Here is a 20092-nt window from a genome sequence, read left to right as displayed (position 1 = left end):
ATTCTATAACTGGACTCACAGGAGAGGTTCAAATCATAGAAAGTTAGAGTGTCAGTCCTCTTGTATTGAAGTCGTCATTGTGCCTTTTGTATTAAATTCGGATGCAATTTCAGTGTTTCATTGTCAATATGAAGGTCCAAGGGATTCAGAAAACCTGAAGAGAAGCATCTGAATCTAAAACTGGACTCACAGGAGAGGTTTAAATCATAGAAAGTTAGAGTGTCAGTCCTTTTGTACTTAAGTCGGCATTGTGCCTTTTGAATTTAATTCCGATGAATTTCTGTGATTCATCGTCAATAAGAAGGTCATAGGGATACAGTAAACCTGTAGTGAAGCATCGGAATCTAAAACTGGACTCACAGGAGAGGTTCAAATCATAGAAAGTAAGAGTGTCAGTCCTTCTGTACTTAAGTCGGAATTGTGCCTTTTGAATTTAATTCCCATGCAATTTCTGTGTTTCATCGTTAATAAGAATGTCCAAGGGATACAGTAAACCTGAAGTGAAGCATCGGAATCTAAAACTGGACTCACAGGAGAGGTTCAAATCATAGACAGTTACAGTGTCAGTCCTCTTGTACTTAAGTCAGCATTGTGCCTTTTGAAATTAATTCCGATGCAATTTCTGTGCTTCATCGTCAATAAGAAGGTCATAGGGATACAGTAAACCTGAAGTGAGGCATCGGAATCTAAACCTGGACTCACAGGAGGGGTTCAAATCATAGAAAGTAAGTGTGTCAGTCCTCTTGTAGTTAAGTCGGCATTGTGCCTTTTGAATTTAATTCCGTTGCAATTTCTGTGCTTCATCTTCAATAAGAAAGTCCCTGAGATACAGTAATCGTGAAGTGAGGCATCGGAATCTAAAACTGGTCTTACAGGAGAGGTTCAAATCATAGGAAGTTAGAGTGTCATTCCATTTGTACTTAAGTCGGCGTTGTGCCTTTTGAATTTAATTCCGATGCAATTTCTGTGTTTCATCGTCAATAAGAAGGTCCAAGGGATACAGTAAACCTGAAGTGAAGCATCGGAATCTAAAACTGGACTCACAGAAGAGCATCAAATCATAGAAAGTTAGAGTGACAGTCCTCCTGTACTCAAGTCGGCGTTGTGCCATTTGAATTTAATTCCGATGCAATTTCTGTGCTTCATCGTCAATAAGAAGGTCTTAGGGATACAGTAAACCTGAAGTGAGGCATCGGAATCTAAACCTGGACTCACAGGAGGGGTTCAAATCATAGAAAGTATGTGTGTCAGTCCTCTTGTAGTTAAGTCGTCATTGTGCCTTTTGAATTTAATTCCGATGCAATTTCTGTGTTCCCTCGTCAATACGGAGGTCCAAGGGATACAGTAAACCTGAAGTGAAGCTTCGGATTCTATAACTGGACACACAGGTGATGTTCAAATCATAGAAAGTTAGAGTGTCAGTCCTCTCGTACGTAAGTCGTCATTGTGCCTTTTGTATTAAATTCGGATGCAATTTCTGTGTTTAATCGTCAACATGAAGGTCCAAGGGATACAGTAAACCTGAAGTGAAGCATCGGAATCAAAACAAGACTCACAGGAGAGGTTCAAATCATAGAAAGTTAGAGTGTCAATCCTCTCCTACTTATGTCGGCATTGTGCCTTTTGTATTAAATTCGGATGCATTTTCTGTGCTTCATCGGCAGTAAGAAGGTCCAAGGGATATAGTAGACCTGAAGTGAAGCATCGGAATCTAAAACTGGACTCACAGGAGAGGTTCAAATCGTAGAAAGTTAGAGTGTCAGTCCTCTTGAACTTAAGTCGGCATTGTGCCTTTTGTATTAAATTCGGATGCAATTTCTGTGTTTCATCGTCAATAAGAAAATCCAAGGGATACAGTAAACCTGAAGTGAAGCATCGGAATCTTAAACTGGACTCACAAGAGAGGTTCAAATCATAGAAAGTTAGAGTGCCACTCCTCTTGTACTTAAGTCGGCATTGTGCCGTTTGAATTTAATTCCGATGCAATTTCTGTGCTTCATCCTCAATAAGAAGGTCCAAGGGATACAGTAAACCTGAAGTGAAGCTTCGGAATCTAAAACGGGACTCAAAGGAGAGGTTCGAAACATAGAAAGTTAGAGTGTCTGTTCCCTTGTACTTAAGTCGTCATTGTGCCTTTTGAATTTAATTCCGATGCAATTTCTGTGTTCCATCGTCATTACGAAAGTCCAAGGGATACAGTAAACCCGAATTGAAGCTTCGGATTCAATAACTGGACTCACAGGAGAGGTTCAAATCATAGAAAGTTAGAGTGTCAGTCCTCTTGTATTGAAGTCGTCATTGTGCCTTTTGTATTAAGTTCCGATGCAATTTCTGTTTTTCATTGTCAATATGAAAGTCCAAGGGATACAGTAAACCTGAAGTGAAGCATCTGAATCTAAAACTGGACTCACAGGAGAGGTTCAAATCATAGAAAGTTAGAGTGTCAGTCCTCTTGTACTTAAGTCGGCATTGTGCCTTTTGAATTTAATTCCGATGAATTTCTGTGTTTCATCGTCAATATGAAGGTCATAGGGATACAGTAAACCTGTAGTGAAGCATCGGAATCTAAAACTGGACTCACAGGAGAGGTTCAAATCATAGAAAGTAAGAGTGTCAGTCCTTCTGTACTTAAGTCGGCATTGTGCCTTTCGAATTTAATTCCCACGCAATTTCTGTGTTTCATCGTTAATAAGAATGTCCAAGGGATACAGTAAACCTGCAGTGAAGCATCGGAACCTAAAACTGGACTCACAGGAGAGGTTCAAATCATAGACAGTTACAGTGTCAGTCCTCTTGTACTTAAGTCAGCATTGTGCCTTTTGAAATTAATTCGGATGCAATTTCTGTGTTTCATCGTCAATAAGAAGGTCCAAGGGATACAGTAAACCTGAAGTGAAGCATCGGAATCTAAAACTGGACTCACAGGAGAGGTTCAAATCATAGAAAGTTAGTGTCAGTCCTCTTGTACTTAAGTCGGCATTGTGCTTTTTGAATTTAATTCCGATGCAATTTCTGTGCTTCATCGTCAATAAGAAGGTCCAAGGGATACACTAAACCTGAAGTGAAGCATCGGAATCTAAAATTGGACTCACAGGAGAGGTTCAAATCATAGAAAGTTAGAGTGTCGGTTCTTTTGTACTTATGTCGTCAATGTGCCTTTTGTATTAAATTCGGATGCAATTTCTGTGTTTCATCGTCAATAAGAAGGACCAAGGTATATGGTGAACCTGAAGTGAATCATCGGATTCTAAAACTGGACTCACAGGAGAGGTTCAAATCACAGAAATTTAGAGTGTCAGTCCTCTTGTACTTAAGTCGGCATAGTGCCATTTGAGTTTAATTCCGATGCAATTTCTATGCTTCATCGTCAATAAGAAGGTCCAAGGTATACAGTAAACCTGAAGTGAATCATCCGAAACTAAAACTGGAATCACAGGAGTGGTTCAAATCATAGAAAGTTAGAGTGTCAGTCCTCTTGTACTTAAGTCGGCATTGTGCCTTTTGAATTTCATTCCGATGCAATTTCTGTGTTTCATCGTCAATAAGAAGGTCCAAGGTATACAGTGAACCTGAAGTGAAGCATCGGAATCTAAAACGGGACTCAATGGAGAGGTTCAAAACATAGCAAGTTATAGTGTCTGTTCCATTTTACTGAAGTCGTCATTGTGCCTTTTGAATTTAATTCCGATGCAATTTCTGTGTTCCAACGTCATTACGAAAGTCCAAGGGATACAGTAAACCCGAATTGAAGCTTGGGATTCTATAACTGGACTCACAGGAGAGGTTCAAATCATAGAAAGTTAGAGTGTCAGTCCTCTTGTACTTAAGTCGTCATTGTGCCTTTTGTATTAAATTCGGATGCAATTTCTGTGTTTCATTGTCAATATGAAGGTCCAAGGGATACAGTAAACCTGAAGCGAAGCATCTGAATCTAAAACTGGACTCACAGGAGAGGTTCAAATCATAGAAAGTTAGAGTGTCAGTCCACTTGTACTTAAGTCGGCATTGTGCCTTTTGAATTTAATTCCGATTATTTTCTGTGTTTCATCGTCAATAAGAAGGTCATAGGGATACAGTAAACCTGTAGTGAAGCATCGGAATCTAAAACTGGACTCACAGGAGAGGTTCAAATCATAGAAAGTTAGAGTGTAAGTCCTCTTGTAGTTAAGTCGGCATTGTGCCTTTTAAATTTAATTCCGATGCAATTTCTGTGCTTCATCGTCAATAAGAAGGTCCCTGAGATACAGTAAACCAGAAGTGAGGCATCGGAATCTAAAACTGGTCTCACAGGAGATGTTCAAATCATAGAAAGTTAGAGTGTCAGTCCTCTTGTACTTAAGTCGGCATTGTGCTTTTTGAATTCAATTCCGATGCAATTTCTGTGTTTCATCGTCAATAAGAAGGTCCAAGGGATACAGTAAACCTGACGTGAAGCATCGGAATCTAAATCTGGACTCACAGGAGAGGTTCAAATCATAGAAAGTTAGAGTGTCAGTCCTTCTGTACTTACGTTGGCATTGTGCCTTTTGAATTTCATTCCCATGCAATTTCTGTGTTTCATCGTCAATAAGAATGTCCAAGGGATACAGTAAACCTTAAGTGAAGCATCGGAATCTAAAACTGGACTCACAGGAGAGGTTCAAATCATAGAAAGTTAGAGTGTCAGTCCTCTCGTACTTTAGTCGGCATTGTGCCTTTTGAATTTAATTCCGATGCAATTTCTGTGTTTCATCGTCAATAAGAAGGTCCAAGGGACACAGTAAACCTGAAGTGAAGCATCGGAATCTAAAACTGGAATCACAGAAGAGCATCAAATCATAGAAAGTTAGAGTGTCAGTCCTCCTGTACTCAAGTCGGCGTTGTGCCATTTGAATTTAATTCCGATGCAATTTCTGTGCTTCATCGTCAATAAGAAGATAAAAGGAATACAGTAAACCTGAAGTGAAGCATCGGAATCTAAAACTGGACACACAGGAGAGGTTCAAATCATAGAAAGTTAGTGTCAGTCCTCTTGTACTTAAGTCGGCATTGTGCTTTTTGAATTTAATTCCCATGCAATTTTTGTGTTTCATCGTCAATAAGAAGGTCCAAGGTGTATGGTGAACCTGAAGTAAATCATCGGATTCTAAAACTATACTCACAGGAGAGGTTCAAATCACAGAAATTTAGAGTGTCAGTCCTCTTGTACTTAAGTCGGCATTGTGCCATTTGAGTTTAATTCCGATGCAATTTCTATGCTTCATCGTCAATAAGAAGGTCCAAAGTATACAGTAAACCTGAAGTGAATCATCCGAAACTAGAACTGGAATCACAGGAGTGGTTCAAATCATAGAAAGTTAGAGTGTCAGTCCTCTTGTACGTAAGTCGGTATTGTGCCTTTTGAATTTCATTCCGATGCAATTTCTATGTTTCATCGTCAATAAGGAGGTCCAAGGTATACAGTGAACCTGAAGTGAAGCATCGGAATCTAAAACTGGACTCACAGGAGAGGTTCAAATGATAGAAAGTTAGAGTGTCTGTCCGCATGTATATAAGTCAGTATTGTGCCATTTGTATAAAATTCGGATGCAATATCTGTGCTTCATTGTCAATATGAAGGTCCAAGGGATACAGTAAACCTGAAGTGAAGCATCAGAATCTAAAACTGGACTTACAGGAGAGGTTCAAATCATAGAAAGTTAGAGTGTAATTCCTCTTGTACGAAAGTCGGCATTGTGCTTTTTGAATTTAAATCCGATGCAATTTCTGTGCTTCATCGTCAATAAGAAGGTCCAAGGGATACACTAAACCTGAAGTGAAGCATCGGAATCTTAAACTGCACTCACAGGAGCGGTTCAAATCATAGAAAGTTAGAGTGTCGGTTCTTTTGTTTTTATGTCGTCAATGTGCCATTTGTATTAAATTCGGATGCAATTTCTGTGCTTCATCGTCAGTAAGAAGGTCTAACGTATACAGTAAACCTGAAGTGAATCATCCGAAACTAAAACTGGAATCACAGGAGAGGTTCAAATCATAGAAAGTTAGAGTGTCAGTCCTCTTGTACTTAAGTCGGCATTGTGCCTTTTGAATTTCATTCCGATGGTATTTCTGTGTTTCATCGTCAATAAGAAGATCCAAGGTAAACAGTGAACATGAAGTGAAGCATCGGAATCTAAAACTGGACTCACAGGAGAGGTTCAAATCATAGAAATTTAGGGTGTCAGTCCTCTTGTACTTAAGTCGGCATTGTGCCTTTTGAATTTAATTCCGATGAATTTCTGTCCTTCATCGTCAATAAGAAGGTCATAGGGATAAAGTAAACCTGAAGTGAAGCATCGGAATCTAAAACTGGACTCACAGGAGAGGTTCAAATCATAGAAAGTTAGAGTGTCAGTCCTCTTGTAGTTAAGTCATCATTGTGCCTTTTGAATTTAATTCCGATGCAATTTCTGTGCTTCATCGTCAATAAGAAGGTCCCTGAGATACAGTAAACCTGAAGTGAGGCATCGGAATCTAAAACTGGTCTCACAGGAGAGGTTCAAATCATAGAAAGTTAGTGTGTCAGTCCTCGTGTTCGTAAGTCGGCATTGTGCCTTTTGAATTTAATTCCGATGCAATTTCTGTGTTTCATCGTCAATAAGAAGGTCCAAGGGATACAGTAAACCTGACGTGAAGCATCGGAATCTAAATCTGGACTCACAGGAGAGGTTCAAATCATAGAAAGTAAGAGTGTCAGTCCTTCTGTACTTAAGTCGCCATTGTGCCTTTTGAATTTAATTCCCATGCAATTTCTGTGTTTCATCGTTAATACGAATGTCCAAGGGATACAGTAAACCCGAAGTGAAGCATCGGAATCTAAAACTGGACTCACAGGAGAGGTTCAAATCATAGACAGTTACAGTGTCAGTCCTCTTGTACTTAAGTCTGCTTTGCGCCTTTTGAAATTAATTCCGATGCAATTTCTGTGCTTCATCGTCAATAAGAAGGTCATAGGGATACAGTAAACCTGAAGTGAGGCATCGGAATCTAAACCTGGACTCACAGGACGGGTTCAAATCATAGAAAGTAAGTGTGTCAGTCCTCTTGTAGTTAAGTCGGCTTTGTGCCTTTTGAATTTCATTCCGATGCAATTTCTGTGTTTCATCGTCAATAAGGAGGTCCAAGGTATACAGTGAACCTGAAGTGAAGCATCGGAATCTAAAACTGGACGCACAGGAGAGGTTCAAATGATAGAAAGTTAGAGTGTCAGTCCGCAAGTAGATAAGTCAGCATTGTGCCATTTGTATTAAATTCGGATGCAATTTGTGTGCTTCATCGTCAATAAGAAGGTCCAAGGGATACAGTAGTCCTGAAGTGAAGCATCGGGATCTAAAACTGTACTCACAGAAGAGGATCAAATCATAGAAAGTGAGAGTGTCTGTGCTCTTGTACTTAAGTAGTTATTGTGCCTTTTGTATTAAATTCGGAGGCAATTTCTGTGATTCATCCTCAATAAGAAGGTCCAAGGGATACAGTAAACCTGAAGTGAAGCTTCGGAATCTAAAACGGGACTCAAAGGAGAGGTTCGAAACATAGAAAGTTAGAGTGTCTGTTCCCTTGTACTTAAGTCGTCATTGTGCCTTTTGAATTTAATTCCGATGCAATTTCTGTGTTCCATCGTCATTACGAAAGTCCAAGGGATACAGTAAACCCGAATTGAAGCTTCGGATTCAATAACTGGACTCACAGGAGAGGTTCAAATCATAGAAAGTTAGAGTGTCAGTCATCTTGTATTGAAGTCGTCATTGTGCCTTTTGTATTAAGTTCGGATGCAATTTCTGTTTTTCATTGTCAATATGAAAGTCCAAGGGATACAGTAAACCTGAAGTGAAGCATCGGAATCTAAAACTGGACTCACAGAAGAGCATCAAATCATAGAAAGTTAGAGTGACAGTCCTCCTGTACTCAAGTCGGCGTTGTGCCATATGAATTTAATTCCGATGCAATTTATGTGCTTCATCGTCAATAAGAAGATAAAAGGAATACAGTAAATTTGAAGTGAAGCATCGGAATCTAAAACTGGACTCACAGGAGAGGTTCAAATCATAGAAAGTTAGTGTCAGTCCTCTTGTACTTAAGTCGGCATTGTGCTTTTTGAATTTAATTCCGATGCAATTTCTGTGCTTCATCGTCAATAAGAAGGTCCAAGGGATACACTAAACCTGAAGTGAAGCATCGGAATCTAAAATTGGACTCACAGGAGAGGTTCAAATCATAGAAAGTTAGAGTGTCGGTTCTTTTGTACTTATGTCGTCAATGTGGATTTTGTATTAAATTCGGATGCAATTTCCGTGTTTCATCGTCAATAAGAAGGACCAAGGTATATGGTGAACCTGAAGTGAATCATCGGATTCTAAAACTGGACTCACAGGAGAGGTTCAAATCACAGAAATTTAGAGTGTCAGTCCTCTTGTACTTAAGTCGGCATAGTGCCATTTGAGTTTAATTCCGATGCAATTTCTATGCTTCATCGTCAATAAGAAGGTCCAAGGTATACAGTAAACCTGAAGTGAATCATCCGAAACTAAAACAGGAATCACAGGAGTGGTTCAAATCATAGAAAGTTAGAGTGTCAGTCCTCTTGTACTTAAGTCGGCATTGTGCCTTTTGAATTTCATTCCGATGCAATTTCTGTGTTTCATCGTCAATAAGGAGGTCCAAGGTATACAGTGAACCTGAAGTGAAGCATCGGAATCTAAAACGGGACTCAATGGAGAGGTTCAAAACATAGCAAGTTATAGTGTCTGTTCCCTTTTACTGAAGTCGTCATTGTGCCTTTTGAATTTAATTCCGATGCAATTTCTGTGTTCCAACGTCATTACGAAAGTCCAAGGGATACAGTAAACCCGAATTGAAGCTTGGGATTCTATAACTGGGCTCACAGGAGAGGTTCAAATCATAGAAAGTTAGAGTGTCAGTCCTCTTGTACTTAAGTCGTCATTGTGCCTTTTGTATTAAATTCGGATGCAATTTCTGTGTTTCATTGTCAATACGAAAGTCCAAGGGATACAGTAAACCTGAAGCGAAGCATCTGAATCTAAAACTGGACTCACAGGAGAGGTTCAAATCATCGAAAGTTAGAGTGTCAGTCCTCTTGTACTTAAGTCGGCATTGTGCCTTTTGAATTTAATTCCGATTATTTTCTGTGTTTCATCGTCAATAAGAAGGTCATAGGGATACAGTAAACCTGTAGTGAAGCATCGGAATCTAAAACTGGACTCACAGGAGAGGTTCAAATCATAGAAAGTTAGAGTGTCAGTCCTCTTGTACTTAAGTCGGCATTGTGCCTTTTGTATTAAATTCGGATGCAATTTCTGTGTTTCATCGTCAATAAGAAGGTCCAAGGTATATAGTGAACCTGAAGTGAAGCATCAGATTCTAAAACTGGACTCAAAGGAGTGGTTCAAATTACAGAAAGTTAGAGTGTCAGTCCTCTTGTACATATGTCGGCTTTGCGCCTTTTGAATTTCATTCGATGCAAATTCTGTGTTTCATCGTCAATACGAAGGTCCAAGGTATACAGTAAACCTGAAGTGAATCATCCGAAACCAAAACTGGAATCACAGGAGCGGTTCAAATCATAGAAAGTTAGAGTGTCAGTCCTCTTGTACTTAAGTCGGCATTGTGCCTTTTGAATTTCATTCCCATGCAATTTCTGTGTTTCATCGTCAATAAGAATGTCCAAGGGATACAGTAAACCTTACGTGAAGCATCGGAATCTAAAACTGGACTCACAGGAGAGGTTCAAATCATAGAAAGTTAGAGTGTCAGTCCTCTCGTACTTTAGTCGGCATTGTGCCTTTTGAATTTAATTCCGATGCAATTTCTGTGTTTCATCGTCAATAAGAAGGTCCAAGGGACACAGTAAACCTGAAGTGAAGCATCGAAATCTAAAACTGGAATCACAGAAGAGCATCAAATCATAGAAAGTTAGAGTGTCAGTCCTCCTGTACTCAAGTCGGCGTTGTGCCATTTGAATTTAATTCCGATGCAATTTCTGTGCTTCATCGTCAATAAGAAGATAAAAGGAATACAGTAAACCTGAAGTGAAGCATCGGAATCTAAAACTGGACACACAGGAGAGGTTCAAATCATAGAAAGTTAGTGTCAGTCCTCTTGTACTTAAGTCGGCATTGTGCTTTTTGAATTTAATTCCCATGCAATTTCTGTGTTTCATCGTCAATAAGAAGGTCCAAGGTATATGGTGAACCTGAAGTAAATCATCGGATTCTAAAACTGGACTCACAGGAGAGGTTCAAATCACAGAAATTTAGAGTGTCAGTCCTCTTGTACTTAAGTCGGCATTGTGCCATTTGAGTTTAATTCCGATGCAATTTCAATGCTTCATCGTCAATAAGAAGGTCCAAGGTATACAGTAAACCTGAAGTGAATCATCCGAAACTAGAACTGGAATCACAGGAGTGGTTCAAATCATAGAGAGTTAGAGTGTCAGTCCTCTTGTACGTAAGTCGGTATTGTGCCTTTTGAATTTCATTCCGATGCAATTTCTATGTTTCATCGTCAATAAGGAGGTCCAAGGTATACAGTGAACCTAAAGTGAAGCATCGGAATCTAAAACTGGACTCACAGGAGAGGTTCAAATGATAGAAAGTTAGAGTGTCTGTCCGCATGTATATAAGTCAGTATTGTGCCATTTGTATAAAATTCGGATGCAATATCTGTGCTTCATTGTCAATATGAAGGTCCAAGGGATACAGTAAACCTGAAGTGAAGCATCTGAATCTAAAACTGGACTCACAGGAGAGGTTCAAAACATAGAAAGTTAGAGTATCTGTTCCCTTGTACTTAAGTCGTCATTGTGGCTTTTGAATTTAATTCCGATGCAATTTCTGTGTTCCATCGTCATTACGAAAGTCCAAGGGATACAGTAAACCCGAAGTGAAGCTTCGTATTCTATAACTGGACTCACAGGAGAGCTTCAAATCATAGAAAGTTAGAGTGTCAGTCCTCTTGCACTTAAGTCGTCATTGTGCCTTTTGTAATAAATTCGGATGCAATTTCTGTGTTTCATTGTCAATATGAAGGTCCAAGGGATACAGTAAACCTGAAGTGAAGCATCTGAATCTAAAACTGGACTCACAGGAGAGGTTCAAATCATAGAAAGTAAGAGTGTCAGTCCTTCTGTACTTGAGTCGGCATTGTGCCTTTTCAATTTTATTCCCATGCAATTTCTGTGTTTCATCGTTAATAAGAATGTCCAAGGGATACAGTAAACCTGAAGTGAAGCATCGGAATCTAAAACTGGACTCACAGGAGAGGTTCAAATCATAGACAGATACAGTGTCAGTCCTCTTGTACTTAAGTCAGCATTGTGTCTTTTGAATTTAATTCCGATGCAATTTCTGTGCTTCATCGTCAATAAGAAGGTCATAGGGATACAGTAAACCTGAAGTGAGGCATCGGAATCTAAACCTGGACTCACAGGAGGGGTTCAAATCATAGAAAGTAAGTGTGTCAGTCCTCTTGTAGTTAAGTCGGCATTGTGCCTTTTGAGTTTAATTCCGATGCAATTTCTGTGCTTCATCTTCAATAAGAAGGTCCCTGAGATACAGTAATCGTGAAGTGCGGCATCGGAATCTAAAACTGGTCTTACAGGAGAGGTTCAAATCATAGGAAGTTAGAGTGTTATTCCTCTTGTACTTAAGTCGGCATTGTGCCTTTTGAATTCAATTCCGATGCAATTTCTGTGTTTCATCGTCAATAAGAAGGTCCAAGGGATACAGTAAACCTGAAATGAAGCATCGGAATCTAAAACTGGACTCACAGAAGAGCATCAAATCATAGAAAGTTAGAGTGTCAGTCCTCCTGTACTCAAGTCGTCATTGTGCCTTTTGTATTAAATTCGAATGCAATTTCTGTGTTTCATTGTCAATATGAAGGTCCAAGGGATACAGTAGACCTGAAGTGAAGCATCGGGATCTAAAACTGTACTCACAGAAGAGGTTCAAATCATAGAAAGTGAGAGTGTCTGTGCTCTTGTACTTAAGTCGTTATTGTGCCTTTTGTATTAAATTCGGAGGCAATTTCTGTGTTTCATCCTCAATAAGAAGGTCCAAGGGATACAGTAAACCTGAAGTGAAGCATCGGAATCTAAAACGGGACTCAAAGGAGAGGTTCAAAACATAGAAAGTTAGGGTGTCTGTTCCCTTGTACTTAAGTCGTCATTGTCCCTTTTGAATTTAATTCCGATGCAATTTCTGTGTTCCATCATCATTACGAAAGTCCAAGGGATACAGTAAACCCGAAGTGAAGCTTCGGATTCTATAACTGGACTCACAGGAGAGGTTCAAATCAAAGAAAGTTAGAGTGTCAGTGCTCTTGTACTTAAGTCGTCATTGTGCCTTTTGTATTAAATTCGGATGCAATTTCTGTGTTTCATTGTCAATATGAAGGTCCAAGGGATACAGTAAACCTGAAGTGTAGAATCTGAATCTAAAACTTGACTCACAGGAGTGGTTCAAATCATAGAAAGTTAGAGTGTCAGTCCTCTTGTACTTAAGTCGGCATTGTGCCTTTTGAATTTAATTCCGATGAATTTCTGTGTTTCATCGTCAATAAGAAGGTCCAAGGGATACAGTAAACCTGAAGTGAAGCATCGGAATCTAGTTCTCTACTCACAGGAGAGGTTCAAATCATAGAAAGTTAGAGTGTCAGTCCTCTTGTACTTAAGTCGGCATTGTGCCTTTTGAATTTAATTCCGATGCAATTTCTGTGTTTCATCGTCAATAAGATGGTCCAAGGGATACAGTAAACATGAAGTGAAGCATCGGAATCGAAGACTGGACCCACAGGATAGGTTCAAATCATAGGAAGTTAGAGTGTCAGTCCTTTTGTACTTAAGTCGTCATTGTGCCTTTTGTATTATATTCGGATGTAATTTCTGTGTTTCATCTTCAATAAGAAGGTCCAAGAGATACAGTAAACCTGAAGTGAAGCATCGGAATCTAAAACTGGAATCACAGGAGAGGTTCAAATCATAGACAGTTAGAGTGTCAGTCCTCTTGTACTTAAGTCGGCATTGTGCCTTTTGAGTTTAATTCTGATGCAATTTCTGTTTTTCATCGTCAATAAGAGGGTCCAAGGTATACAGTGGACCTGAAGTGAAGCATCGGAATCTAAAACTGGACTCACAGGAGAGGTTCAAATCACATAAAATTAGAGTGTCTTTCCTCTTGTACTTAAGTCAGCATGTTGACTTTTGTAGTGAATTCGGATGCAATTTCTGTGCTTCATCGTCAATAAGAAGGTCCAAGAGATACAGTAAACCTGAAGTGAAGCATCGGAATCTAAAACTGGAATCACAGGAGAAGTTCAAATCATAGACAGTTAGAGTGTCAGTCCTCTTGTACTCAAGTCGGCATTGTGCCTTTTGAATTTAATTCCGATGCAATTTTAGTGTTTCATCGTCAATAAGAAGGTCCAAGGTATCCAGTAAACCTGAAGTGAAGCAACGGAATCCAAAACGTGACTCACAGGAGAGGTTCAAATCATAGAAAGTTAGAGTGTCAGTCCTCTTGTACTTAAGTCGGCACAGTGCCTTTTGAATTTAATTCCGATGCAATTTCTGTGTTTCATCGTCAATAACAAGGTCCAAGGGGTACAGTAAACCTGAAGTGAAGCATCGGAATCTAAAATTGGACTTACAGGAGATGTTCAAATCATAGGAAGTTAGAGTGTCAGTCCTCTTGTACTTAAGTCGGCATTGTGCCTTTTGAATTTAATTCCGAAGCAATTTCTGTGCTTCATCGTCAATAAGAAGGTCCAAGGGATACAGTAAACCTGAAGTGAAGCATCGGAATCTATAACTGGACTCACAGGAGAGGTTCAAATCATAGAAAGTTAGAGTATCAGTCCTCTTGTACTTATGTCGGCATTGTGCCTTTTGAATTTAATTCCGAAGCAATATCTGTGCTTCATCGTCAATAAGAAGGTCCAAGGTATACAGTAAACCTGTTGTGAAGCATCTGAATCTAATACTGGACTCACAGGGTAGGTTCAAATCATAGAAAGTAAGAGTGTCACTCCTCTTGTACTTAAGTCGGTATTGTGCCTTTTGAATTTAATTCCGATGCAATTTCTGTGTTTCATCGTCAATTAGAAGGTCCCAGGTATACAGTGAACCTGAAGTGAAGCATCGGAATATAAAACTGGTCTCACAGGGAGGTTCAAATCATAGAAAGTTAGAGTGTCGGTCCTCTTTTACTTAAGTCGGCATTGTGGTTTTAAATTTAATTCCGATGCAATTTCTATGCTTCATCGTCAAAAAGAGGGTCCAAGGGATACAGTAAACCTGAAGTGAAGCATTGGAATCTAAAACTGGGCTCACAGGAGAGGTTCAATTCATAGAAAGTGAGAGTGTCAGTCCCCTTGTACCTAAGTCGGAATTGTGCCTTTTGTATTTAATTCGGATGCAATTTCTGCGTTTCATCGTCAATAAGAATGTCCAAGGGATGCAGTAAAGCTGAAGTGAAGCATCGGAATCTAAAACAGGACTCACAGGAGAGGTTCAAATTATAGAAACTTAGAGTGTCAGTCCTCTTGTACTTAAGTCGGCATTGTGCCTTTTGTATTAAATTCGGATGCAATTTCTGTGTTTCATCGTCAATAAGAAGGTCCAAGGTATATAGTGAACCTGAAGTGAAGCATCAGATTCTAAAACTGGGCTCAAAGGAGTGGTTCAAATTACAGAAAGTTAGAGTGTCAGTCCTCTTGTACATATGTCGGCTTTGCGCCTTTTGAATTTCATTCCGATGCAAATTCTGTGTTTTATCGTCAATACGAAGGTCCAAGGTATACAGTAAACCTGAAGTGAATCATCCGAAACCAAAACTGGAATCACAGGAGCGGTTCAAATCATAGAAAGTTAGAGTGTCAGTCCTCTTGTACTTAAGTCGGCATTGTGCCTTTTGAATTCCATTCCGATGCAATTTCTGTCTTTCATCGTCAATAAGAAGGTCCAAGGGATACTGTAAACCTGACGTGAAGCATCGGAATCTAAATCTGGACTCACAGGAGAGGTTCAAATAATAGAAAGTTAGAGTGTCAGTCCTTCTGTACTTAAGTTGGCATTGTGCCTTTTGAATTTCATTCCCATGCAATTTCTGTGTTTCATCGTCAATAAGAATGTCCAAGGGATACAGTAAACCTGAAGTGAAGCATCGGAATCTAAAACTGGACTCACAGGATAGGTTCAAATCATAGAAGGTTAGAGTGTCAGTCCTCTTGTACTTTAGTCGGCATTGTGCCTTTTGAATTTAATTCCGATGCAATTTCTGTGTTTCATCGTCAATAAGAAGGTCCAAGGGATACAGTAAACCTGAAGTGAAGCATCGGAATCTAATTCTCTACTCACAGGAGAGGTTCAAATCATAGAAAGTTAGAGTGTCAGTCCTCTTGTACTTAAGTCGGCATTGTGCCTTTTGAATTTAATTCCGATGCAATTTCTGTGTTTCATCGTCAATAAGAAGGTCCAAGGGATACAGTAAACCTGAAGTGAAGCATCGGAATCTAATACTCTACTCACAGGAGAGGTTCAAATCATAGAAAGTTAGAGTGTCAGTCCTCTTGTACTTAAGTCGGCTTTGTGCCTTTTGTATTAAATTCGGATGCAATTTTAGTGTTTCATCGTCAATAAGAAGGTCCAAGGTATCCAGTAAACCTGAAGTGAAGCAACGGAATCCAAAACGTGACTCACAGGAGAGGTTCAAATCATAGAAAGTTAGAGTGTCAGTCCTCTTGTACTTAAGTCGGCACAGTGCCTTTTGAATTTAATTCCGATGCAATTTCTGTGTTTCATCGTCAATAACAAGGTCCAAGGGGTACAGTAAACCTGAAGTGAAGCATCGGAATCTAAAATTGGACTTACAGGAGATGTTCAAATCATAGGAAGTTAGAGTGTCAGTCCTCTTGTACTTAAGTCGGCATTGTGCCTTTTGAATTTAATTCCGAAGCAATTTCTGTGCTTCATCGTCAATAAGAAGGTCCAAGGGATACAGTAAACCTGAAGTGAAGCATCGGAATCTATAACTGGACTCACAGGAGAGGTTCAAATCATAGAAAGTTAGAGTATCAGTCCTCTTGTACTTATGTCGGCATTGTGCCTTTTGAATTTAATTCCGAAGCAATTTCTGTGCTTCATCGTCAATAAGAAGGTCCAAGGTATACAGTAAACCTGTTGTGAAGCATCTGAATCTAATACTGGACTCACAGGGTAGGTTCAAATCATAGAAAGTAAGAGTGTCACTCCTCTTGTACTTAAGTCGGTATTGTGCCTTTTGAATTTAATTCCGATGCAATTTCTGTGTTTCATCGTCAATTAGAAGGTCCCAGGTATACAGTGAACCTGAAGTGAAGCATCGGAATATAAAACTGGTCTCACAGGGAGGTTCAAATCATAGAAAGTTAGAGTGTCGGTCCTCTTTTACTTAAGTCGGCATTGTGGTTTTAAATTTAATTCCGATGCAATTTCTATGCTTCATCGTCAAAAAGAGGGTCCAAGGGATACAGTAAACCTGAAGTGAAGCATTGGAATCTAAAACTGGGCTCACAGGAGAGGTTCAATTCATAGAAAGTGAGAGTGTCAGTCCCCTTGTACCTAAGTCGGAATTGTGCCTTTTGTATTTAATTCGGATGCAATTTCTGCGTTTCATCGTCAATAAGAATGTCCAAGGGATGCAGTAAAGCTGAAGTGAAGCATCGGAATCTAAAACTGGACTCACAGGAGAGGTTCAAATTATAGAAACTTAGAGTGTCAGTCCTCTTGTACTTAAGTCGGCATTGTGCCTTTTGTATTAAATTCGGATGCAATTTCTGTGTTTCATCGTCAATAAGAAGGTCCAAGGTATATAGTGAACCTGAAGTGAAGCATCAGATTCTAAAACTGGGCTCAAAGGAGTGGTTCAAATTACAGAAAGTTAGAGTGTCAGTCCTCTTGTACATATGTCGGCTTTGCGCCTTTTGAATTTCATTCCGATGCAAATTCTGTGTTTTATCGTCAATACGAAGGTCCAAGGTATACAGTAAACCTGAAGTGAATCATCCGAAACCAAAACTGGAATCACAGGAGCGGTTCAAATCATAGAAAGTTAGAGTGTCAGTCCTCTTGTACTTAAGTCGGCATTGTGCCTTTTGAATTCCATTCCGATGCAATTTCTGTCTTTCATCGTCAATAAGAAGGTCCAAGGGATACTGTAAACCTGACGTGAAGCATCGGAATCTAAATCTGGACTCACAGGAGAGGTTCAAATAATAGAAAGTTAGAGTGTCAGTCCTTCTGTACTTAAGTTGGCATTGTGCCTTTTGAATTTCATTCCGATGCAATTTCTGTGCTTCATCGTCAATACGAAGGTCCATGGGATACCGTAAACCTGAAGTGAAGCTTCGGATTCTATAACTGGACTCACAGGAGAGATTCAAATCATAGAAAGTTAGAGTGTCAGTCGTCTTATACTTAAGTCGTAATTGTGCCTATTGTATTAAATTCGGATGCAATTTCTGTGATTCATCGTCATTATGAAGGTCCAAGGGATACAGAAAACCTGAAGTGAAGCATCGGAATCTAAAACTGGACTCACAGGAGAGGTTCAAATCATAGAAAGTTAGAGTGTCAGACCTCTTGTACTTAAGTCGGCATTGTGCCTTTTGAATTTATTTCCGATGCAATTTGTGTGCTTCATCGTCAATAAGAAGGTCCAAGGGATACAGTAAACCTGAAATGAAGGATCGGAATCTAAAACCGTACTCACAGGAGAGGTTCAAATCATAGAAAGTTAGAGTGTCAGTCCTCTTGTACTTAAGTCGGCATTGTGCCTTTTGAATTTAATTCCGATGCAATTTTAGTGTTTCATCGTCAATAAGAAGGTCCAAGGTATCCAGTAAACCTGAAGTGAAGCAACGGAATCCAAAACGTGACTCACAGGAGAGGTTCAAATCATAGAAAGTTAGAGTGTCAGTCCTCTTGTACTTAAGTCGGTACTGTGCCTTTTGAATTTAATTCCGATGCAATTTCTGTGTTTCATCGTCAATAAGAAGGTCCAAGGGGTACAGTAAACCTGAAGTGAAGCATCGGAATCTAAAATTGGACTTACAGGAGATGTTTAAATCATAGGAAGTTAGAGTGTCAGTCCTCTTGTACTTAAGTCGGCATTGTGCCTTTTGAATTTAATTCCGAAGCAATTTCTGTGCTTCATCGTCAATAAGAAGGTCCAAGGGATACAGTAAACCTGAAGTGAAGCATCGGTATCTATAACTGGACTCACAGGAGAGGTTCAAATCATAGAAAGTTAGAGTGTCAGTCCTCTTGTACTTACGTCGGCATTGTGCCTTTTGAATTTAATTCCGATGCAATTTCTGTGTTTCATCGTCAATAAGAAGGTCCAAGGGATACAGTAAACCTGAAGTGAAGCATCGGAATCGAAGACTGGATTCACAGGATAGGTTCAAATCATAGGAAGTTAGAGTGTCAGTCCTTTTGTACTTAAGTCGTCATTGTGCCTTTTGTATTATATTCGGATATAATTTCTGTGTTTCATCTTCAATAAGAAGGTCCAAGAGATACAGTAAACCTGAAGTGAAGCATCGGAATCTAATACTCTACTCACAGGAGAGGTTCAAATCATAGAAAGTTAGAGTGTCAGTCCTCTTGTACTTAAGTCGGCTTTGTGCCTTTTGAATTTCATTCCGATGCAATTTCTGTGCTTCATCGTCAATACGAAGGTCCATGGGATACCGTAAACCTGAAGTGAAGCTTCGGATTCTATAACTGGACTCACAGGAGAGATTCAAATCATAGAAAGTTAGAGTGTCAGTCGTCTTATACTTAAGTCGTAATTGTGCCTATTGTATTAAATTCGGATGCAATTTCTGTGATTCATCGTCAATATGAAGGTCCAAGGGATACAGAAAACCTGAAGTGTAGCATCGGAATCTAAAACTGGACTCACAGGAGAGGTTCAAATCATAGAAAGCTAGAGTGTCAGACCTCTTGTACTTAAGTCGGCATTGTGCCATTTGAATTTATTTCCGATGCAATTTGTGTGCTTCATCGTCAATAAGAAGGTCCAAGGGATACAGTAAACCTGAAATGAAGGATCGGAATCTAAAACCGTACTCACAGGAGAGGTTCAAATCATAGAAAGTTAGAGTGTCAGTCCTCTTGTACTTAAGTCGGCATTGTGCCTTTTGAATTTAATTCCGATGCAATTTTAGTGTTTCATCGTCAATAAGAAGGTCCAAGGTATCCAGTAAACCTGAAGTGAAGCAACGGAATCCAAAACGTGACTCACAGGAGAGTTTCAAATCATAGAAAGTTAGAGTGTCAGTCCTCTTGTACTTAAGTCGGTACTGTGCCTTTTGAATTTAATTCCGATGCAATTTCTGTGTTTCATCGTCAATAAGAAGGTCCAAGGGGTACAGTAAACCTGAAGTGAAGCATCGGAATCTAAAATTGGACTTACAGGAGATGTTTAAATCATAGGAAGTTAGAGTGTCAGTCCTCTTGTACTTAAGTCGGCATTGTGCCTTTTGAATTTAATTCCGAAGCAATTTCTGTGCTTCATCGTCAATAAGAAGGTCCAGGGGATACAGTAAACCTGAAGTGAAGCATCGGAATCTATAACTGGACTCACAGGAGAGGTTCAAATCATAGAAAGTTAGAGTATCAGTCCTCTTGTTCTTATGTCGGCATTGTGCCTTTTGAATTTAATTCCGAAGCAATTTCTGTGCTTCATCGTCAATAAGAAGGTCCAAGGTATACAGTAAACCTGTTGTGAAGCATCTGAATCTAAAACTGGACTCACAGGAGAGGTTCAAATCATAGAAAGTTAGAGTGTCAGTCCTCTTGTACTTAAGTCGGCTTTGTGCCTTTTGAATTTCATTCCGATGCAATTTCTGTGCTTCATCGTCAATACGAAGGTCCATGGGATACCGTAAACCTGAAGTGAAGCTTCGGATTCTATAACTGGACTCACAGGAGAGATTCAAATCATAGAAAGTTAGAGTGTCAGTCGTCTTATACCTAAGTCGTCATTGTGCCTATTGTATTAAATTCGGATGC

Source organism: Schistocerca serialis, chromosome 2 (assembly GCF_023864345.2).
Source record: "Schistocerca serialis cubense isolate TAMUIC-IGC-003099 chromosome 2, iqSchSeri2.2, whole genome shotgun sequence".
NCBI lineage: Eukaryota > Metazoa > Arthropoda > Insecta > Orthoptera > Acrididae > Schistocerca > Schistocerca serialis.
Note: the sequence above shows the minus strand (reverse complement) of the source record.